General features: G+C 38.8%; 1 protein-coding gene and 1 long non-coding RNA gene across 5 annotated transcripts in view; both read right to left on the reverse strand.

Annotated features, from left to right (window-relative positions):
* Positions 1-24,116, reverse strand: part of klar (klarsicht) — a 166,040-nt gene that overhangs the window by 88,587 nt on the left and 53,337 nt on the right. The window lies entirely within an intron of this gene.
* LOC135433907 (uncharacterized) lies at positions 2,111-23,453 on the reverse strand. Its single transcript, XR_010437156.1, has 2 exons — positions 23,085-23,453; positions 2,111-2,670 (listed from the first exon to the last, which is right to left on the reverse strand). It is a non-coding gene; the product is annotated as an uncharacterized LOC135433907 (long non-coding RNA).

A 24,116-nucleotide genomic window follows, 5' to 3' on the forward strand; every position in this document is an offset into this window, starting at 1 on the left:
TCTTGTGAATATTGAATGGAAAGCTTAATGAAGAGATATCATAAGAGAAAATGACTTTTAATTATTCACGAATAATACCTCCAGGCTCACATTGTGAAGCTTCAATTTACTTCGCAGAATTAAATAAAAAATCAAATGAAAATGTTTGCAGTGCCGGGTTTCAGATACTTGTTTAAAAATTGAGTTTGTTATTGGATCAGTTTCTAAAAAGGGCTATAATAAAAGTCTTAAAAAACTGAAAGAAAAAATGTCACCAAATTTTGAAATGCATCCAATGAATTGTAAATTCTGCTACTCATTAACTTTACTCATTTATTTTCTGGATAATTCCAATTTCTTTCTTGAGTTTCCATATAATGAAGATATTAATGTATTTAAATTTGTGTGTGCAAATATTTGTTGTTTTCTTCTTTTGTGCCCATCTATTAAAGCCGTATTCATTTTGCTCTATTCTCGTATCTGTGGCACTATCTCCTTGGGTTCAATTTGCATAGTCTGAATGCCACCTTCAACGCATTTAATTATCTTTATTGGAGTTGATTTTGCATAATCCGCACACCTTCAGCGAACGCATTTTACTAATGAAGTTTTAATGCCAGTCTCGCATATTATCTTTGCAAATTAATCATATAAACAAAAGAAATTCAAACTAATATTATGCAAGGGCCAGGCCAATTTTTTTATCTTTTACATTTTGATTAATTTTCACAAGCCATTTTCAAAATGAAATTGGACCTCAAAAAATTCGGGCTAGCCGCGGGCGGTGATAGCCAAGGCAAAATGAGAAGACAATCTCGAGAGAGAAAAAGGCCGAAAAAAAAACATAAGATTTGACAAATGATCGCACACTAAGAAAATCGAGAACGGGTCGCGGCTGTCAAAACAACTTTGGAAGATACGCACCGACAGGGCCTACAACAACAACGCGTAGCCCCCATGTAGAACCACCTAACTCCCCCCTCCACCTCCTCCGCCTCCTCCTACCCATAAACAAATTTATGTAAATTTCATAACAAGCCCAATTATTTATATTGTAAAACATTGCACAAAATTCGATAGCCATTGAAAGCTGACAGAGGCACCAAACAGCAAATTAATTTATTCGAAAAATGCGTAAAATTATTTCGAAAAAAAAAAAAAAAAAGGTTTATGGCAAATTTGCCGCCATAAAGTCAGGGCTTGATGCGCCGCAAGAAAAGGGAAAACTCATAAAACTTTGATGAATCTTTGGGCATTTGTCAAAGCTGCGCAACAGATTGTTTACGGCGTTAAGCAGATCTTTTAAACTCGAATGAGCTGGGCGTGGCATGTGAATGGGCCAAAAGAAATGAAGAGTATTTGGGCCTGAGAAAACGATCGATTAAAATAATGCCCATAAATAGGGAATGGAAAGGCAAAATTTATGGGAAACTAGACGCCGATTCGAATTTTAGAAACTATTCCTTTACCTTTTTTTTTGTTTTCTTCAGATTTTGACATTTTTCTTGGTAAGTTTTTATTATTTGTTCCGTTTTGAATCGGTAGAATATGTCGATTACTGCTAGTGATATCGATATATATCAATATATAATATGGAATGGAAAGATCTAAGAGGGGGACTTAATTAAAAAGCAAATTTCTTCTACACCATATTCTAGAATATACTTTTTTTCAAATTTTAATAGAAAGGCAATGATAGATAATAAGAGCATTTCAGTTTGGCCAAAAACAATATTTGATAGAACTTTTCTAGGAAAACTATCGATAAAAATCAGGCAAATAAATAAGAAACAGAGCTGAGGAAATATTATATAGTCTTCAAAAAGTGCACGAGTTTTTAATGTGTTTTGGAGTGGAGAACTTTTCTAGAAAAAGGATTTTTAAATACATAAAGGGAAGTAAGGAGCTCTGTGTTTTATGACAGAGCCGTATTCTATAGAACTACTCTAGGAAAACTATCGATAACAATCAAGCTATAAATAAGAGATAGATCTGAGGATATATTATATAAAGTCTTCAAAAAATTCGTGAGTAGCCGTAGAAAATGAAAGCTGTGTTTTGCAGTAAAGAACTTTTCTAGAAAAACTATCGATAACAATCTGGCAATTAAATAAAAAAAAGTAGAAAGATCTGAATTTTATATATCGATTAACATTGGCTTCAGCGAATGCGTGCGGTTTTAATATAAATTAAATAAATATTAGATACATGTACAATGTATAAAATAACATACTACTCCTTACAAGTTTCATATCTATTATTCTTGATCCGAATTTTTTGTAGTTTTCTTCACGTTTGTGGCCTTGACATTGATTAATATTTCATTATAATCCAATTCTGTTTTAAAATGTCTTCTTCTTGAGTCATTTTGCGCTAGTTATTTTGGTTTGTTTTTCTGTTTCAATTCCCCTCAATCTTGCTCTGTCCATGACTAACATTTGAAGGGTTTTTTGCATAACATTGACATCATCAAACCGACCTTTTTTTTTGTTTTTCATAGCTGCGCGTCTGCTTCATATACCGTGGCTGCCCCCAACCCACAGTGCGGCTGCCCCCTCTCCCCACTCACTTCCGTCTGTGCAGATGTTGCCTCTGATTTATGATCGTGCTACTTACGTGGCAATAAAATACGAGTAAACGCAAACATCAGCTGTGGGTAAAAGTTGATTTTGTGCCACACATTTTGCTTACCTGAAAATTAACAGAGAAAGAGAAGATTAAAATGAGCACATAAACAAAATATTATAGTTCAAATCTTAAAAGAGTAACAAAATAAAGCTTAAAATGCGTCTCGGCTGACCTTTGCCTGAACTTTGGACATTTTTCGATCAAATCTTTGTGGGTTCATTTCAGCTATTTATTAGGCATATTTTCTTGGCCAATATGTCCGCACAGCGGGCATCTCTGTAGCTTTAATTAGGCAAGCGCAGGCAGGGGAGCCAGAGAAGCTCTGGCCAAAAAAAAAAAAAAGCTGAAAAACAAACGAAAAACCGCTTGCATTTATATTTGCATATCGTCGGGAGAGTTTGAACTACTTTCGTGTTTGGTCGCTTGAAATGTCGCTTTGGCCTTTTTTTTTTGCGCGCACAATTTATGCATTGTTTGCAGAACTCTGTTTTGTTGGCCAAGTTGTTGCATGCAGCCAGCCAACAGCCAGCAGTGAGCCGTGACGACCACAGTGCGGCGGCAACTAGAAGCGGCTCAAAAAGCCGAAGCGCAAACTCATTTTCCTCGGCCAGAAGCTGCAAGCAGAAGCAGAAGCAGAAGCCGCAGCAGCAGCAGCAGAAGCTTTCACAAATCGCAAACACAGACGACGACGTGGAAAAACAGTTAAAAGTTGCGAGTTCATTGTGGCATGCACCGACCGATGCGCGGTAGCAACCTTCCTGCCTCAACCGCCCCGCCCCTCTCTCCGCTACCCTTTCACTCTGCAGCGCAACCCTCCCCTTGGCTGACTGCGCGCGTTCTACTGAACTGCCGACTGAACTTTTGCGTTTGTTATGAGTTTTTAGCCAAGTTAGGTTCAGCTACGGTTTTAATACCCTGTTCAATAGGGGAAAACGGGTATATTGGTTTTGTGTAATGTCTGCCTGCCTGATTGAGCGCTGCTATTGAAGCTAGAACCTTGAAGATTTGAAGGTTCTCGAGTGTATCCCCGTTGGACAAAGGGTTACAATTGGTTGGCCACGTCCACTGGGGGCAGGAAAATCCAGGAATTCTACATATATAGAGTTTAATCCCCCCTTCTTCTTTACAGATTAGGCCACTTCCAGAGCAGCATCAAAATTGCAAAAAATCAATTTTTAATAGTTACAGTTTTACAATTACTGGATTCACAGTACCCAATCCCATTAGTGTTAATATTAAGTCACAGTTTGAAATTCATTGATTGTGTTACAGCCTAAGAGCCACCAAAAAGAAGGCTTTGATGGACCACGAAATACCTATTTATAAAATAGTTTTAGCTTCTTTCCAGTTTTAAATATCTGAGCTTACAGTTTTAAAGTCACCAACAAACAAGAAAACTTCTTACAATTTCATTCAGCCGCAATTGCACTATGAACAGAGTATGGCGCAGTCAGGTTTAAGAATCGTGGCAGTTTAAAGTGGACTAAGTTTTAAAGTCACCAATAAACAAGCGAGAGTCTCTTCAACTGCTGTGTAATGCACAGTGTATGGCGCAGTCGGTTACACTCGCCTGTATCTATTTTGCAAAATCGTTGCAGCTTCTTTATAAACACATAACTGAAGTCAACTCTTTGCGAAAACAGTTAGAATAATGGTGATTGATAAATATTGTCTATGCACGATTTTCTTGCAGCGTTTAATTGAAGTTTCAAGCGCAAGGTCTCAGTTTCTGTCTCAGGTCTCAGGCCCAGTTTTAAGTCCGCTCTAATTGATGGCAAAGAAAAGCAACAACAACAGTTGCTGCAAGTTCAATCGTTTTGGCCAAGATTATTGTTTTTTGTTGCTTTTGTTGCTGCTTTCACTCGCCCACATAGGCAATCAAGGCATGCGGGCCAGGAAACAGCTGCCAATCGCCAGTCGAGTTGGCCAATTCAGTAGTTCGATTCTTTGGCTAATTGTTTGGCACAACATTTATGGCGCATTTGATGAGAGTAGCAGAGATTTTTCATACACTTGGTCAGGGTATACGAAATCTATCACATACTGTGTAACCAAATTGAGGAAGGAATCAGAGAGAGTTCATTAGGTATATAAGCTCTTGAGCAAGAACTAAGAGTTAACCTAGACGATATTTAGGCTATTTTATATTCTTGCCATAAAAAGTATCTATCTAAAATGTATCTTATCTATATTTTTTAAAACATCCTTAACATACTCTACAATTTTACTGAGTTCTTATATCTGTCTATGGAACAATTAGACAAAAGCTATGTGTGTATAAAATATATCTTTTTCCTTGAAAATATCTCGACCAAGCTTCATGATTAAACAAATATTTTTTTTTCAAAATGTTTAGAATACTTGACAAAATAACATCAGCTTAACATCGAAAAGGTTTGGTTTCTTATTTAATTTAAAGAAAACTTTTTGGTCATTAAAAATATCTTTAAAATGCGGAAGATTTAACGATTATTTCAGCATAATCTTGGATGGAGAATGCGGGTCAAGAGTTCATAATGATCGAAAATACGTTGGCTTCAAAATTCTAACCACAAGACAAACCTTTGATTCCAACTTTTCTTCTTCAATATTCTTCTATATTCGATAGATTTTAAACATATTTTTAAATAGAAGTAAAGTACAAAATAGTACGGACGGATTCCACAATTTTATGGGCGGGAACCGGGTGAAAAAGTTTAACCTAGCTAACATCGGGAGAACATAAGGCATATGGATTATATGGATCTGTCTGCAAGTGTATTTAATTTTCGTCAGCTCGCAAAATATTCTGCTCTGGTTTTTTTTTTTCTAAAACCAATGCAGCTTCCTCTTCCAGTTCACTTTCCAAGGCATTTTCAGCTGCAGTTCGTTGCGCCAGTTTTCTATTCTTTGCTTTCTTTTTGTCTCTCACAAAGACAATAACTTTAATTTCCCATTTTCCACTCGCATGATAAATAGAAAAGTGAATTGCCTGCAGTAGAAAAAAAAAATACAAAAATGCACGAAGAAAAAAAAAGAGTACACACATCTACAACTTTCAAGTTCTCTACTGTAGCCCCCGCACCCCCTAACCCCCTCCGCTGTCGTTGCCTTGAGAGATGCAACAAATGATAAGAGCTTATGCGTTGCACTGTCGTAAAGTTTTCCATTTCAAGGCATCAGTTTAGCAGGCAATGTACGAACAATTTTCCGCATTTTCCTCGTGTGGATGCAGCTCTGCCACAGGAGCAAAACAGTCAACAGATAAAACATGAACACAAAATGCCAGCAGCAAGCGCTCAGGAGGAGGAGGAGAGGGAGGTTCGGGGAGGAGGAGGAGGATCAGGCAGCTGTTGCTGCTGGAGGAGGACGCAATCTTGGCAATTGCTGTCGATGCGCTCTGCGCCAGGCCACAGTCGACCAATAAAAATAATAATCAAACCGCAGCAGCAACAGCAACAACGGCGACCGCCGCTTGTTGCGTGGTTGGAAAGTTATTGCAGAAGCCAAATAGATGAAAGGCAGCCAGAATCGAGAATCGAGAATCGAACTAGCATAATAACCTGGCCAACAACTTGGCTATTAGAGACGAACACAGCCACAGATTGTAATTCGATAATGAGAATGTTCTTAAGTGCGCAACAGCCACGGATTGCATAATATCTGGAGCAAGCGGCCAAATTGGAATGTGGCAACGGGCGGCAATAAACTTTACACGAAATTACAGCCCATTCCCACCAAATGCCATAAAGTGCGAAATTAGATTTACCATTTCAAATGCTAGAATTAACGTAAATGCCGGCCATAAACACCTGACAGGAGAGCAACAAGGCCTTCTGTATTCGATAAAAATGTTGCAGCAGCTGCAATAATAATCGTTATTATATAGTTCCTTTGCACTTTACGGCACATTTGAAAGCTTGAATTGTTTTAATCTTGGTGAATCATTTCTATAAATAGCATATAAATGCATTTTTGCTTCATCTAGATGTATGCATTAAATGGTATGATTTGTTGGGAATGAAATTTTTTGAGTTAGTCCAGTTTAAAAAGGTTTGATAATTGTAGTTTTCTATTCGGAGAGTAAGAAAATAGTGGGTCTTTTTAGCATTAGCATTATCATTAGCAATATCATTAGCATTTGCATTAGCATAAGTATTAGTATTAGTATTAGTTTTAGCATTAGCATTATCATTAGCAATATCATTAGCATTAGCATTATCATTATCATTATCATTATCATTAGCATTAGCAGTAGCATTAGCATTAGCATTAGCATTAGCATTAGCATTAGCATTATCATTATCATTATCATTATCATTATCATTATCATTAGCATTAGCATTAGCATTGGCATTAGCATAAGCATTAGCATTAGTTTTCGTGTCAAGCCAAAAATTTTAAACTTCTCCAAGTCCCTAAAAAGCATACTTCCTTTCTAGAAATTGAATTCCCTCAACGGATTTTAATGTATGATTTATTACTCATTTTCCTTAGTTTCTTTCTCTGCTTTTAAATTAGACTACAATTCGCAAAAATAGTATATAGATATTTGTTATGTGAGAATATGTCTGCCCGAGCCGGCCGGCTCCTTTCTAAATTTGCCACTACGAAAACGCCCCAAATTTGTTCCCATAGCTTCAAATTTACATTCGCATTTGAGTGCATAATCGGTGAACTCTTGAACTGCACAAAAATGATTTACAAGATCTTGACATGGAGATCTCGCGTTGAGATCTCATTGAGAGATCGCTTTGATCGCCTGATTCGCGTTTGTTTGCTCAGGAAAATAAAAAAAAAGAGTTTTTTTGACGTGAGCATTTCGCACGCCAAATTGAATTCAATCACTGAACAATAAACAATTTTCATAGAATTTTCACAGTTGAGTGCATTTTTAGACGCTGCTGCGGCCGCTGTTGCTGCTGTTGCTGTTGCTGACCCAGTGCTCCACAAAGGCGGCCAAGCCACGGACTCTGGCCAATCTCAGACAGCGCCAACAACAACAACAACAATCAAGTGGCAAACAAAACGCCAATCTGGAACAATATGAAAATAGCAAATCACTCGACGCCTGCGAACTGAACTCCAAGCTGCAGCAGCTGACAATGAGTCGGGAGAAACTTGCAACATGCAGGAGGGCAGCAGCAATATGATTGGATGTAGGGAAAGGGGGAGAGGGGCAGCTGGGACAGCTGCGCCTGCGTAAGCTTCTAATGGACGCTGGCAACGCCCACAGTCACCTGGGCGATGATTTATGAGGCGGCGGCTCCGCTCCTCCACTTGGTGAAGTGAAACTTCAAGTGCCCCCTCCTCTCACACTCCCTCTCTCCCTCTCGCTCAGGGTGTGAAATGGAGTTGCGAGAGCTGCACAATCCCAAGCCCAGAATCTTGGCCAGACGGCAAAAACTAAATGAGCGCAAATTGCAGCGTATCCGCCGGAATATATATATATATGAATATATCTTCTCTGGCCAAAAAGATTAATCGCTGCGCTTTGAAGTTAAGCGTGTTGAGTGTCAAAAGCTGCAAAGCTGCAAACAAAGAGCCAACAACCAACCGAAGCGAGTGTTAATGAAGCAGCCGGCACGATGAGGAGTCGCCGCCGCCGTTGCTGCTGCTGTTGCGAATGCCAGCGAGTGGTGCAGCCGAGTGGTGCAGTCTGCAGGCCACCCACGCACTATTTTATATACCCTGAACCTATTGAGAAATGGTTGAAAAGGGTATATTCGGTTTGTGCATAGCGATCATATATATAAACCATCATACATAAACCGATCCAATTAAGTATATATATATATATATTCATGCAGCTACCTATAGCATAGCGAAAAATATATTCTCGTATCTGATACACATACCGATCCTATTAGATATATATATATAGATATTCTTCGATCTTGTCATGTCCATCTGATCATCAATCTGTCCATCTGTCTGTTCTCGAACTCTCGACTACACAACATTTTATCTAGTCTATAAGCAATCAACATTTTTGTATTTAAAGATAAGCTGTGCTACTGTACTTATCTTTTCTTCCGATATATCCTTCAATTTGCATAGTATCGATAAATATTGATTTATATAAAAGATATATTCAATAAAGTTCGAATTTTTGTAACGGCAGCTAGCTTCTGCACTCAGGGTATCTCCTACACGATAAAGATCGAATGCTTGCAACGACAGCTAGCTTATACGTACAGGGCATCTCCTAGTCGGGCACACCCGAGCACTTAGTTTTTCTTTTTGGTGCCACTTCAGCGACAGGCAGCGAGTGTTGAAGTCAACTTTTGCAGCTGTGCGAAGCATCTCGTATAACGGCATTTAACAGCCACCCACTCGGCCGGGGCATGCCCCATAAGGACCTTGCCACATTTATGCACAATAACAGTTCATATAGCTAAAATGAAGAAGAAGAAAATCATTTGTGACTGCAGACGAGCTGAACTTGCACTTGGACTTATGATCTTCACGGCGGAACTATCGATTTCACAGCTGGGACAAGTGAATGAATGATTAATGAATCAACTCGTTTCGAGTGCTAAACTAACAAATGATCCGAGTTCTGTGTGAATATCATGATATTATTATTATGGCTAAACGTTGCAAACGGCAGATGAGATGATTATGCATCTATCGATTATTCGATTGAGATACACGAGTTGAAATGTTGGTTAGAAATAAAATTTCTATGCAGAGAGTTTCAAGCAATAATTTGAGTATGAATCTATGTGAATGAGTTGAATAGGAATATCGATTAGTAATTAGATAAACTTATCGAACTTCTACAAGGGTATAAAAACTAGCATTCGTTTTAGGCTGTGAGATAATCAGTCAATCTATGTACATATAGATGATCGATTTACTTAGAAGACAAATATTACATACAAATACAAAAAGCTTTCCTGTATTTATTTATTTATAATATAATACCATGACTTTTGTAAGGGCCTTTAAATCTAATAATTTGTATGAAATCCTTAACTTAATACTAAATGATTTCTACTATAGCCTAGCGGACTTCTAGTTGGCATATGACTAAATATATCTTTATTGTATCTAGTTTATGATTCTGCTGAGGAAATGTCTGGCTACTGTTTTAATAGTAGCTCTCATATTGGTAGCATACTTCACAAATCGACTGCTTTAACCATTTAAGAAATCTCAAGCGTAACTACTCTATTTTTACCCCCACTTTCAGGCTTTCCATTTCCCGATAAACGAAGGCAGTGACCCCTATTATATAAGCTGTCGATTAACATTGGGTTTTAACTGCCGCACCGCTGCCAAAGACCCAACCACCCACAAAACATAACTTGCTTAGATTTCACACCAAGAAGCCGCACAAAATGCGCTCAGCTAGTTTTGTCGCCTTGTTGGGAAGTTTTGCTTAGTGCAACAACTTTTACCACAAATCGGATTTCCTGCAACGATTTGTGGCAGCAACACCACCGCCAGCTGGCCTCCTCCTGGTTGTGTTGTGTATTGTGGCTCTAGCCAAAAACTGAGAAAGAGAGAGAGAGGGAGGGAGGGAGGGAGGGAGGGAGGGAGGGAGGGAGGGAGGGAGGGAGGGAGGGAGGGAGGGAGGGAGGGAGGTAGAGAGACTGCAAGCAAAGTAGATCACAAAACAGCAAATAAAATGGAAACATGGAAAAAGTGCCACTGAACGTTAACCGGAGCAGGAAGAATCACAGTTGCGAGTTGCGAGTTGCCAGTTGGAATCGCGAATCAAATCAAATCAAAGACAAATGCCACAAATATTTCCCAAGGAAATGCAAGAGATTCTTTTTGCTTTTCTTCTTTTTTTTTCCAAGAAGCGAGAGCAAAGGAAACGACACGCCAGAGCCGGACAAGTTTTCCCTTATTTGATGATGTTGCCCAGAGTTGACAACCAGTTTAGTTCCAGAATAGAACCAACTGCCACACGATGTTTGTAAAAACAATCACGAAACCAGAGACAAAGCGCAAAGCAGAGCAGCAGCTCAGAGGCCAAACTTTAATAGAGAAAACATCACAAATACACTGAGAAAAATTCGTTAGATATATTTATAAGAATTTTTTCCGAGAGATATTTGAATTGTCTGCAGCCCAGCACCAAATAATTTAATTTAACAATTACTTCTGGCCATTTTTATGCTTAGTTTTAGCTTCTTTAGCCAAAATTGGCTTGATTTGAGTGCTAATAATATTATTTTAATAAAGTGTTTGCTTGAAATAGAACAAGCATCGAAATGGACTTATTTTGAGTCGCAATCGAATCGAAAAAGAACCCCAAATAAATGTTATCAAACGAGCTAGTTTTAAGCCAGTTGGAACTTGATTTAAGTCGACAAATTACTAACTTTAAAGCAATATTATATTCAAAACAGTTTTCATTGACGGATGGGCAAAAGAGAGCTGTCTTTAAAACGTTTAAAACTGAAATTAATTATGATTAAGTTTGTCAAGCTTGAATTAAACTTAAATCAAGCTGGTTTTAGATACACAGAAATTGCTTTCCATTAAATTGCTAAAATGCACGCAAACTGAATTGCGTTTAGTTTCCCACATTCTTCATTTAAATGCAATGTTCAATTTCGAACACAACAAAAGCTTGTCTTAAGCACAGATTTGCGCCTAAAATAAGACTTTTTGGTTTGAATCAAGCCTTTATTTTACTAATATAATAATTTTTTTAGGCAAAAAATGTATCTTACTTTTGTACTATTTTAACCTTTAGTTTTTTTGCTGTGCAGCTACTAGAAGTAGATAAAGAACGCGCCCAGCGGAATGAGCTTTGGCATTGGGTGTGGAAAAACTAGTTTTTCGCGCTTTGATAACGTGCCAAAATTGCTGAAACGCCAGCTGCACAGGGCCAACTAATTGCACAGGCGCGCCCCGCCAACAACAAACGCCACATAATGCTGGATGCACCCGATCGGGCCAGGAAAATAAGTTAGGTAGGCAGGCAAGCAGGCAGGCAGGCAGGCAGTAGGCAATTGCCCAACCCGAGAGTTAGATCGTCATCGTCGTCATCATCATAGCCCCATTGCATATTCATAGTCATAACGAGATGGGAGCCTCCTGAAGTAGTTGCTTGTAGTTTTAATTTGACTCGCCGTGTTCACACGTCGTGCTGCAGCTGACCCACTGGCCCCCCCGCTGCACCTCCCCACCACCCTCCCTATCCACCACACAGCCGCCTCTCAATGCTAGCCTAGAGCTAACTGCTCATTTGCCTAGTTATTTTAATTAACCCAAAAACAATTTAAGCAAGTGTGCACAGCGAAAAAAAAGATACTTGGAGGAGGGGTCATGCAGCATACAGCGGGGCGACAGCATAGGAAATTGTCTAAATACGAGACGTTGCATCGGGCAAAAGATTATGTTGGCCAAATGGGCATAAATCAGCAGACGGAGGCAGCGAGCGGTCGAGGAGGCGGGCTCGGGGGCAAGGTAAGTGTAACTGCAAAGCAGGCTAATGAATGTATCTGGCAGATACATCTGCATAGAGCGACCACGACAAATAGACTTATAAAGCGGCTAGCCGAAAAAGCAAACGCCAACTGGAAGAGGCAATAAAAAGCGTTAACAAGACAACAAGCAACAAACAACAACAACAATTGGCAACGTCAGACAATAAAATACACTTAGCCATGACAAGCCAATAAAGTTAGGAGCCGACGATTAGACACCCTTGCATAAATGCAACATATTTAATGATCTTGTCAAATGAGTTTAGTTCTTTTTTTTGCAATATAAAAGCTTGGTTCAGCTTACATACCCAAAAGTTCGGTTCATGATTAATAACAAGAGGAATTCAGAGTTCAAACTGGTTCGGTTGAAAGCCGCTTTGCAGCCCGAAATATTATTTAAAGCTTCGAATTGGTTAGTCTATATCTTGTCAAGATATATATTTTATATATATGTATAATTATTAATAATTTTTATTAATAATGTCTTTCAAAAATTCCGTGCTTCTACGAAAACTATTACATAATTTGTTTAGTCGCATCAAGATACCGTGAAAAATTAAAAGAATTGTCATAGAAAAGTTCTGTGCATTTACGAAAACTATAGTGAATCGATTTCGATAAGTATCTGACACAATTTAAGAATCATAATAAAGCCTTTTACTTCACAAAACAAAACAAAATGTTGTTCATTCAAGAATTCAATTATCGACCAGTTGTTTCTGCTTGGTAACAAATTCTGATATAGAAGATCGATCTATGCTAATAAATATCTATAAATAAATATAACTTAATGTCAAATCCATACCAAGTCAGCATCAAAATGGAGCCATAATCAAAATCTTGGGTCAGAGCTGTCTCGATTGTAAGCTCTATTGCAGAATACCCTCTGCTAGAGTGTACAGACGGTCGAAGGCCATTCCTTGAGCTTAAGGCAAACATCGCTTAAATTGTTGTTAACAATTCTGGGATCAAGCAAAACACATAAATTTGCTTCTTTTTTTTTTTTTAAAGCCAACACACAGTACGAAAGGCGACGGCAGAACAGGGCGAGGGGGAGGTAGTGGGTCATCGATCTATAGTTTGCCAGCAATGTGGGTCAACGGCGAGCAGGAAGTGGCGCGTGATCCATTGCGGATTCGCATTGGATTTGGTCAACTCCCGTTGCGCAAGTGGCAAGTGGCAAGAGACGGCATTAATCAATTTGCAATCTCGGCTGGGGCAAAGCATTCGATGCGTGCGCAATTCTCAACAGTCTGCCAAATGGTTTTACTTGGCCAGTGCCAGGCAGCCGCAGCCGCAGCCACAGACTGGCATCAAAACTGTTGCATCTTTTGAGCAATCGGGAGTCAATAGACATAAGACGGGCAAAGGCAGGCAACTCCAGTGTGTCTGGCAGTGCTGCTTGTGCCTGGAGCGCGCGATTCCATTTGGTTTTTATCAATTTACGCTTGAATGCAATGCAAATATACACAAACAGTTGCTCGAAGAGATTGAAGCATAAAATTTGTATGCCACATTTCATATACCCTGCAGACAGAAGGTACATTGCAATGCCATAAAGCAGATATATTTCTCACGGGTCAAACTAGCTTATGATATACCCTGTTGACTTGAAGAGTGTAAAAAATGGCCATGAGCATTTTATAAAGGCGCTTTATTCTTGATTAACTGTCGAATCAAATTAGTCTTACAACTTGTATAGCCTGTTGCCTTAAAGAGTAGTCAAAAAAAGGATTGACAATACTATAAAGTAGCTTTCCTGATCAACGGTCGAGACGATCTAGCCTTAGGAATATATACCCTGTAACCATAAGGGACATTGCTATACTGTAAAGCATATATATATTATTCAAAAACAGTCGAGTTAAACTAGCTTACAATAAACCCTGTGACCTTAAAGACTAGTCAAAACAGGACTTGACAATACTCAAAAGTACTTTATACCTTATCAACAAGAGAGTCGAACTAGCCTTGAAAACCTATACACCCTGTAACCATAGAGTAGCCCAAATAAGATCTGTACTATATATTATCTATATTCTTGATCAACACTTGAGTCGAATTGGCCTTATAAGAAATTAGAGAAAATGTTCAACTAATATGTTATAGCCTGTAGCAATGGAATTGCCTGAAAGAGCAGTGTATTATTAGAAAGTATATATATTCTAGATCTACAGTAGAGTCAAGCTAGCTTTGTAATAAAATATAGATTGGCGAAGTTAAGCGAATCGAATTAACGTTATCATTACAAATTGAACACATAGAAATTGGACAAGATTTGTGCAAATGTGTTACAAACAGATGAAAGATTCGCCTCAATATTAAAACATATAAAGTCTTGATCAATCAGCCGACTTTGAATCTATATAAACGCTTTCTTGTTTGACATGCGCAGCACAAGACTTTTGCTTTTCGTTTACAATTACCGACTTATCCCCAAAATCGATAAATATCGATTGGAAAAAAAACCAAGCTTACAAGCACATCTCAATGATTATAAAAGCTAGAGTCATAAATGTACTATGTAAGTCTTCACATACTGAAGATGGATACGGACTATTTTGCTTTATAGCTCCCCTCTCCCTCAAAATTATAATAATAATAAACAATCAAGTTATATATTAATGCATAATCATCGCACAGTAAACACCAGAAGTAATTGAAAAATATAATTTTCCTCGTTAGCAAAGCTGGCAACTCTTAGCAGCTGAATAAGTAATTGTACAGATTTTGGTAAAGATCCACATTAGTGTTAAATAAAAAGCACAAAATACTGTAAGGTGAGAGAACCGCTTCCACGTTCTATGTTAAAAGTACCGCACATTAAAATTAATCATTTTGTGGGTCATTTAAGAGTTTTCCCAACCGACTTTCTACTACACTGACTTTCCGCGTTATTTGTAGTTGTTGGGGTCTGGCTTTAACGGCATTTGAGTGCCTTGCCGTATATCAAATTTAGTCACATTTATAACCCTTCCAAGCTCATCAGCAGCAATAGCAGCAGCAACAGCAGCAGCGGCAGCTGCCTCATCATCATCTCCCACCATTGCGACTCGTCATTTCTTGAATGTTTTTCGTTTTATTTTTCATTTTTTTTTCCTATCATTTTATGGGCTATTTCATAAATTTAATTTTCTCCGCAGTCATTTGCCAAAAAAAAAAAAAAGCGCAACATAAAGTCGTTAACAAGGTGGCGAAAAAACTAAATATTGTCTTCATTAATCAGCGAAAAAAAAAAGGAAGAGACAAAATACTAAAACGCAAGCTCAAGGCACTAACTGCCTTACCCTGTGTAACTCCTCTCTAGGCTAGGCAATTGGCACTCATCCAAGTCGCGTCTTGAATTTGAGCCAATTAAATGGCGACAGTCGCAGTGTTTAGACGACTCCAGACGTGCCTGTTGCTGCTGCTGCTGTCACAATCATCCGCCTTTCCCTTTTCCTCAATGCTCACACAGCTCGCTCGGTGCTAATGATGAACCTGAATGATTCGCTCGAAATGTACATGAATTTTTCACTGTTTAGGGGCGGGCGGCGAGCGACGGAAGGATTGTGGAAAAAATGTTCATTTGTAAAAAAAATCGAAAACGAAATAAAGTGCTCTAGTTGGGCGTGCTCGACTGGCAGTTACCCTGCCAAAACTTGATAGAAAATATCGAAAATAAAGAAAATGTTCAAAATACAACTCCGAAGCTCTCAAAATATTTGAAATATGCTCAACAAATCAGGACAGTTGGTAATCGATATTTATCGATATTGTAAAAACACGCAAGTAATCGATATTTGTCGATTTGTGGCACATTCGAAAAGTTATCTAAAGTGTAAAATATGCTAGATACGCATATGATAAACGGAAACCTGCATTTCGATTATTCGATAAGTAGAATTGACATTTATCGATATCGGTAAGTCGGTGCAAAAATTCAATTATTTAAAGTAAGCTTGATCTGCACATGCTATAAAATTAGGTTGGCATTGCTAGTTCTCAGTCACCAAAATATGCTATAAAGCGAGTTATAGATTTGTGGGACCTGCAAAAAGATATAGAAAGTCTTAAATAAGCTAGAAATGCATTTAAGCTAAAGCCCTCATTTTTAATATTCCCTTTTTAGCTTTAATCTGCGCAAGCTATGGAATCTATATGTTAAATTTAGATATTGACAGTTCTTTTGGGCTCTACATTTATCGATTTCAGGGCCTATGTGAAAAGTTGTCGATATTTGAAAATGTGCTTTGTTAACTCTATACTTTATATATATATACAATAAACCTTCAGTGAATATAGACGTCACCTTTCACCCACTGCAAACTTAAGGCACAACTTTATAATACCCTGCATAGATAGTGCTAATAGCCACAGGGTATTCATATCGAAAACGAAACGATATCGAAATAAATTGTGCTCGAAAGTGAGTTTTATGTTCAGGAGTTAACTTTTTTTTTTGAATTTGGGCTCATTTTCAACTTTTGGCCATTGCATTTTTATTGTCAAAGATTTATAGTAAACTTTTCTCTTCTTAAATTTCATGCATTTTATTGGCATCGATTTCAGTTTCGATTTTATTTGTTGCTGGCGACTTCCTCAAAATGCATTTCTCGATTAAAGTTTCAAATTTAGTTGAAATATTTCGATTGCAGTTGCTTTTTTTTTTTTTTGTAGCTTGGCAAGTTGGGAAGTTGGGGGAAAATGTAATTATGGTAGTCATAAATTTTACTTGACTTTGACTTCAAGTTGAAAAAAAGTCAAAAAAAATGGCTGATGACGAAATCAAATTCGATCTCTGCTCTGCGCATATGACGTGCTTTGGGGCAACGGTTCGACTCGCATCAACTCGCGCGTTTTTTTGGGGTTTGGTCGGGGTTAGATTCAGCTTTGGGTCTTTGGCTTTGTTGTCTGTGGTAATGACTTCATTTTCAGCCTCGTTGTCGTCATCGCATTCGTTATTGGATTTGTCTGAGGTTGTAGTCTGTAGTTTGTATTGTTATGGCCAAATAATATTTTTGATATATGGCTCATGAAAATTGTCGGTAACTTTGATAAATTGTTGTTATTTTTCTCTGCTGTTTTTTTTAGAGGGGTGTTGCCATGTTGTTTTTTTTTCTCGTACCATGTTTTCATTTTGTTAATTATCGAGTTTAATTGTTAATTTAAATCACGAAAAAATTGTAATAACAACTATGCGATTAACAATGGCGAAAAGTGAAACTCTATCGAAATTATGAACCCCCCCCCTCCACCAACGTCCCCTACTCCGCCCAGCAATTGCTTTATCTATCATCCGGTGCCGCTCTCCTGTTGAGATTCTCTTATGAATTGTGGGCGTGTGTGTTTGCCAAACAATGTCAAGTTTATCGAGTCAGACTGGCAGGAGAAAGGTTTTTCGTCTTGTGATACTCGAAAATATTTGATTGGGTTGTCAAGAGGGCATTCGATTTGTTTTTCTTATAGCTGCTAGAAGTGCAAAACCAAATTGAATTGTTTTCATAAATTTCGAGATTGATTGTCAAAGTGGATGACAGATGAAAGGCAAATGAAACTGTTGTAAAACTTTTAAGAAATTAAGTGTAGTATTTAAGGAGTGTGCAAGCTGCAGGGTTGCCAGATGTGCAAAGAAAACAATAATATACGAGTAGGAGCTATAGATAACTAATTCATGACACTTTTGATAAATTGATTTTTCAACTCAACCAACATCGATTGCTTCAGTAATTCTAAGTAAACTGACAGAGTTGCCACACTTAGCCATCGTTCACAATTAAAATCAAAAACAACTGGCAGAGTTGCCATTCTTTACAGCATTTAGCACAAAGCGTATCGATTGCAAATAGCGAAAAAATTCAAGTAAGGGATTGCCAAAATTTATCAAGAGACAACTTTTAGAGTTGCCACACATCTGCAAACGCTAGATTTAGAGATGCCAGTTGGCAGCTAGCAATCAGTCGAGCAATAGTATTGCCAGTGTTGCCATTCAGTTTTATTTGAATTGAAATGGATATCTAATATCGATAACCAAAGTAAGTCTAGAGTTGCCAGGCAGAGCTTTAAGCCAGTATATTGCATACTGAAAGAACATTCAGGGTTCAAGGTACTTCCGGCGAAATTAAATAGAACTTTAGGGTTGTTTTCGCTAGTGACTATTAACTAATAGATAAGTGCCCACAGAGTTGCCATACAAATCTATTCAGCTAACTAACCTATCTAACCTATTGTGATATCGATAACAATCTCAAATATGAGGCATATTGAGACAACTTAAAGACAAGCACAACTAAAGCCATGTCGACAATTGACGAATTGGACTGCCACAGCTTTAGGGTTGCCATCTTATGAAATGTTCACAGTAGAAAGTTATACTTCGAATTGTTAAAAATCACAACAAAAAATATTAATAATAATATGCTACTTTAAATTGTCCATGATTAGTTAAATGCCCTTTCCCGCTCCCTAATGGCCAATCAAGCCAAACAATTTTATTTCAACAATTATTCGGCTATAATTTTGTGAACTGCAACAACAATGGCAGAGCTTCGAATTGTAAATTATGAACAGCTTTAAATGGAAAGTTTATTTTAAGGTTCATTTGCTGGGCCAAATCGCTGGAAAGTGCATCAAATCTGGGCAAACGGAGATTTTACAGCTAATTCGGTAATGTTTTATTGGTCCAGCTGGAGCATATGCTAACCGCGGGCAACTGGGCAGCAACTGGTGGCCAATGGAGCCACCGTAACTTATTGGGCGAAAGGTTCAGTCCAGCAATTGTTATGCAAATCGAGCAGAGATTGCGGAGGACTTCGACAACAACAGCAACAACAATGGTCAGTGGGTAGAATTGGACAAACAACTGGCAAACAGATCCAAATCGAATTGGCGGCGACTTTAAATTATGGCCGCCATAAAGCCAAACTAGCGACAAACTCGACCATTTCCTGGGCGCCCAAAAAATAAATAAACTGGAATCCGGCAACGCGATTTGCGATCCACAATACACAACCCGCATAATCAATTGTCATTGTCATTAGGTTACAGCTTTTTTTTTGGTTATGGCCAGAGTTTGGCTAATCCCGGCAACCAAATTGCGCCACCTTCACTTTTTGTTTGGCGCTCGAGAGAAACACAAGATTGTTTTTCTTCGATATACCCTGTAAACGTGGGATAAATATAGGGTGTACCAACAACTGTGATAAATCTCAAAAATATCTATAAGCATAGGATATCTCTTAGTCTAGCATGATCTATACTAACATGGCAACAGCTTAAGCTCGGAAGAGAGAGTATATTATCTAGCGGAGGGTATGTCATAGTCGAGCAATATTTCTTAGAGGATTTCAAATTATATTTTCGTGTTTTTTCAAAAACTCAGCTAACGCTAGACTTCTGTTGAGCACAGGGTATATCTTAGTCCATCAACTCACTAGATAGTGTATCGCCTAGTCTATCAAGCTTTACCCCTTCTTGTATTATCCTGTGTCATACTATGTTATTTAAGAGGCACTAATCATTAAAGGGTATCACATGATCAAACAAACTTTCAAGCAGAGGGAATATCGTAGTTACTTCTATTTGTTTTTACTATTTCGGTACAAACGTTCAAACTAGGGCACTGTAAGTCGGTCTCATAACTTACTGAAGCTATAATTATTACAGGGTATCTTGTGATCGAGCCTACTTTCTATCAAAGGGAATTTCTAAACCTATTTTATCTCTTTATACTGTTTTGGTTTTAACATTGAAGGTAGGCAAACTTTAAGCTTTAATTATTACAGGGTATCTGCAGATCGATCAAACTTGTTCAACTTATTTTAAAAGCAATTATCTACAGCCTTAAAAGGTTGAAACAAATATCTCACAGTACGGCTGACAGTATGTATGACATTTTTGCCTAAACCGCGTATAGGGTATCTGCCAGTCAAGCAACTCGCAACACCTATCACCATTTTTGGAGCCTCGGCCGAAACAGAGACATCCTTGTTAAGCTGCGGTACATAGGCGACATGCCACATGCAACATGATTGTCTACGCTTCGCTGCAATTGCAAAAAGAACGAACCGTGGCAAAGATTTCAATTAATATTTGGAAAGTTCGCAGTTAGTTTTACCCAAGGGGCGACGCCCAGGCCCACTCTCCAGTGCGTTGCAGCTTGTTATGGGAGCGAGCAGCCGCTGCAGCAGCAGCAGCAGCTGGCCAGCATCCAGCTGACGACGGAGCTACTCATCCTCCAAGCGAGCCATGAATTCAAATGTATGTATATATATACTAGAGACAGTCGGCCGCTGGCTGACAAATTTTGATGCCCTGTACGCATAGGAAGAAGGGGTATATTGGTTTTGTGCGTAGGCATATAACAGGCAGAAGAAAGTAGATCACAAAATTAACTTTGATTTGATTTGAAGACTTGAACATTCAAATATATAATCTCTATTTTTAAGCTTTAACTGGCCAATCGATAATTATCGATTATCATCGCCCGTTTTATGAGCATAAACTCAACGATGTGTAGATTCTCTTATAGAAAACACACATTCGGAATATTGCACTTTTTGTATAACTCTCGCTTTTAAAAAAGATTTTAACAGGAAAAGGCTTGACGTCGTTGGGAATATCGATAAATATCGATTCTCAGCGCTCGTTTTTTGAACATTGTTTGGGGATTAGAGGAGCTAGAGACACCAAATTTGGTGTGTAGACTCTCTTATAGCGTACACATATTCATATTCACGCCTAAAACTGAATTCCAAGAGGCTTGGCCTTGAGTCCTCGCTGGGCACAGGGTATTCTTTAGTCGGGCACGCTCCCATGAGAGCACTCTTACTTGTGTTGTGCCTTTCCTTTTGCCACTGGCTGCAGTTAAGTGGTAGCCAAAATGAATGCATCCTCCACAGTGACAACTGCTCGACTGCAGCTGCGAGCGGGGGTTGAGCGGGGTTACAGGGAAGTGACTGGCAGGGGGGAGGGGGGGTGATCTGGGGCTGGGGCGGGGGCTGCTGCTGCTGCGTGCCGCCTGCCAAACAAACGACAGAGACAAACGCCTAACAACTTATTGAAAATATGTTTAACCATTTTCGGGCAATTGACATTTCGGCTGCCGTCGAGACCCTCTCCCCCCCCACCGCCCCCTCCTCCACTGCCTACAGCCCCTCCTCCTCCGCACACCCCCAGCCGACAATCGACGACGTGACAAAACAATTGTCGTAAATCAGTGGGCCAAAACGGAGGCGACGCCGAAAGGAAACTGATTGCACTTTTTTGGCCAATGGAGCATTTTGGTTAACAGAGTTCGTTTTGTTGTTGTTGTTGTTAATGTTTTTGTTGTTGTTGTTGTTGTTGCAATTGTTGTTTCGATTTCTTGCCTGCTGTTTACTTTCATTTGGCTCGTGGGTCGAGAGTTTTCCTGCCGCCTGCAAATACCAAAAGCAGCGGGCGGAAAGCTCTATACACACGGTTCATATTAACAGTAGGGGGGGTAAGGGGCAGGGGCAGGGGCAAGGATAGGGGGTTTGTAAAAAAATATCAAGCTGGCAAATTCCATGAGGCGCACTTAAATGGAATGTTCAATTAGCGAGAAAATCAATGAAAATATTATTGAACAACACTTCGATATGCAAGAAAGAGGAATGCAAATTTTTCAGAAATTCCTTTTCAAAAAAACTTTTCCAAGCATTCGAAATTGTAATTCAAATAACTGACAGAGTTTTTGGTTTTAAATTCACGTACAATGGTGGAAAATGTGTGAAAAAAACAACTTAACCTCTTCGGGGGGCAAGTATACATGTTATATACTTGTATACATGTTTATGCCAAGCTAAAAATCGATTCTAGCAACCAAAAAGCACTAGTCGGGTGTTACCGACTAGCAAATACCCTAAGTTTTCTACTAAAACATAACCTCTTCTTGGGGCAAGTATATGTCGCAATAAGTAAGAAAGCTTTGGTCGGGTGTAATCGACTAGCATATACGCTGTTCGTTTTAACAAAACTGGAAATAGCGTGCCCAAGCTTTAGCAAAAAGATATACTTCATCTTTATATACTTTACGAGAAACTACATGTCTCTTAAAAAATAAGAGATTTGCTCAAAAAACAGGATTTCGATATCGATTTCTATCGATTGCTTGAAAACGGTAGAAGTTATCGATTATCGGAAACAAGCTCGTACTGCTTGGGCACTGGGTATAGGTTCAGAATCCGAACAGTTCATACATACGGACAGGCGGATAGACAAACAGACGGAAACGGCTAGATCGACTCGGCTGACCAAGAATAAACTTAATGAATGGGATGGGAGATGCTTTCTTTTCCCTGTTAAAAACATACCCATTATACCCTTTATACTCCTAATTCCCTTTATACCCTTAATTCTCTTTATACCCTTAGTCTCCTTGATACCTTAGTACCGCAAGTTCCCTTTACCCATTCGTCCACTTTATTCTCTTAAGCTCTTGAGATAAATAGAAGTATATTCCAATTTTGAAGTGCGAAAGACAAAAAGACATTCATATTGCGCCCAAACAACATACATGTAAGCCTTTACTATGCTCTGTGAACAGCTATGCTCTCAACAGCGAAGCTTACCCATATTCCCTGTGCCTAGGGGTCTAGGGTATACTTTAGTCAATATTACTTAAGCTGCCTTTTCCCGCATTAAAGAAAAACTCTCGCTTTTCGTGTTATGCAGGCGCAACAATGATAAAAATTTAACCCAAGGCAATGCTCGACTTGATTCTGTTTTCACCAGCTGGAAAAGTGGCTTATATAACACCTACACACACACTCGCACACACACTCGCACACACTCGCACACACACATCACATTATCCAGGCAGCTGTCTGGAGCTGTCATGGTCATGTTCAATCAGTCCAAATGTGGCCAGCCAAGCCCAAAGGCTAAGCGGGGCTCTTCCGTCTTAGATTTGTATGCTGCAAATAACTCGCATAGTTTTTCGCAGGCTTTTCTCATTGCATAATTTGCAGGCCCAGAGCCACGCACACACACACACACACACACACACACACACACACACACACACATATACACATAGATTTTACTCACATATTGTGCAGACAGATAGAAATCCCCCCTCGGAACAAAATAGGCACATAAGACTCCAGTCTTTAGATAACACTCGGAGTTATCTTGGGCAGGCACTGGCAACGGATATTGGAGCGTTGGGGTTGAGGTGGAAGGTCGGGTCTATGGCAATATTCCTTTGAGGGCTTGATTTTAACTTCGCGTTTCATCTTTGGAGGCTGCGGTGTGCCTTCATAACAACAACAACAACATTTACAGCAATTGGCACCCATTCTTTGATATTTTTTTTGATTTTTAATACTTTTCAATTTTTTTTTGTACAGGTAATTTTTACTTTTAATACGTAAAATTTTTTTAAACTCAAATGAAAAAAACTGCAAAAACAAGGCAACATTGTCGAAGGTTTGAGTTTTTGGGAAAAGGGGGGCTTGATTGAGAGCCTCCCCCCTCCCCACCCCCCCCCCCCCCCTCACAGTTCATAGATAAAGTATTTTGTATTTCCCTAGTTGCACAAGCTCTCAGATACTTGTCGGTCTTTTGAATAGGCGGCAACTTTGGCAAGTGGCTGCAGGTTTTTTTCTGTTTTTGGTTTCTTTGTGCGCCATGTGGCACGCACTGACGGAAGACGAAAATATATTATAATATTATATACGAGAAATACGTAAAGTCCAGAGTCATTGCGAATGAAAAGCCGCATGAAATGCGTGTAATTTTTCTGTTCACTTCGTTACACTTTTACCTATGATTAGTATCTCAGCTTTTTTTACTTCTTCTTCTTTTTCTACTTCGGGTTTTTTTTGTGTCTGGCTTGAGGTCTGGCTTATGGCTTGTTATCAACGTTATGTATCTTTGAAGGTTTTCCTTTTCTTTTCTTTGAAAGTTTAATTTATAGTTTTCAAATGAAGAGTGAAAAACAAAAAAAAAACGGCAGCAAAGTGTACAAAAAGTGTTTATTGCTTGGCATAATTGTGAGTGGCAGCAAGAGAAAATTAACTGAAGTTCAAAAGTTGCATAATCCAAACAGATTTTCGAGAAGCACATCACGTATCATAT

Source organism: Drosophila montana, unplaced genomic scaffold, assembly GCF_035044405.1.
Source record: "Drosophila montana isolate Dmon_TW-CO22-7 unplaced genomic scaffold, ASM3504440v1 contig_3240_1, whole genome shotgun sequence".
NCBI classification, from domain to species: domain Eukaryota; kingdom Metazoa; phylum Arthropoda; class Insecta; order Diptera; family Drosophilidae; genus Drosophila; species Drosophila montana.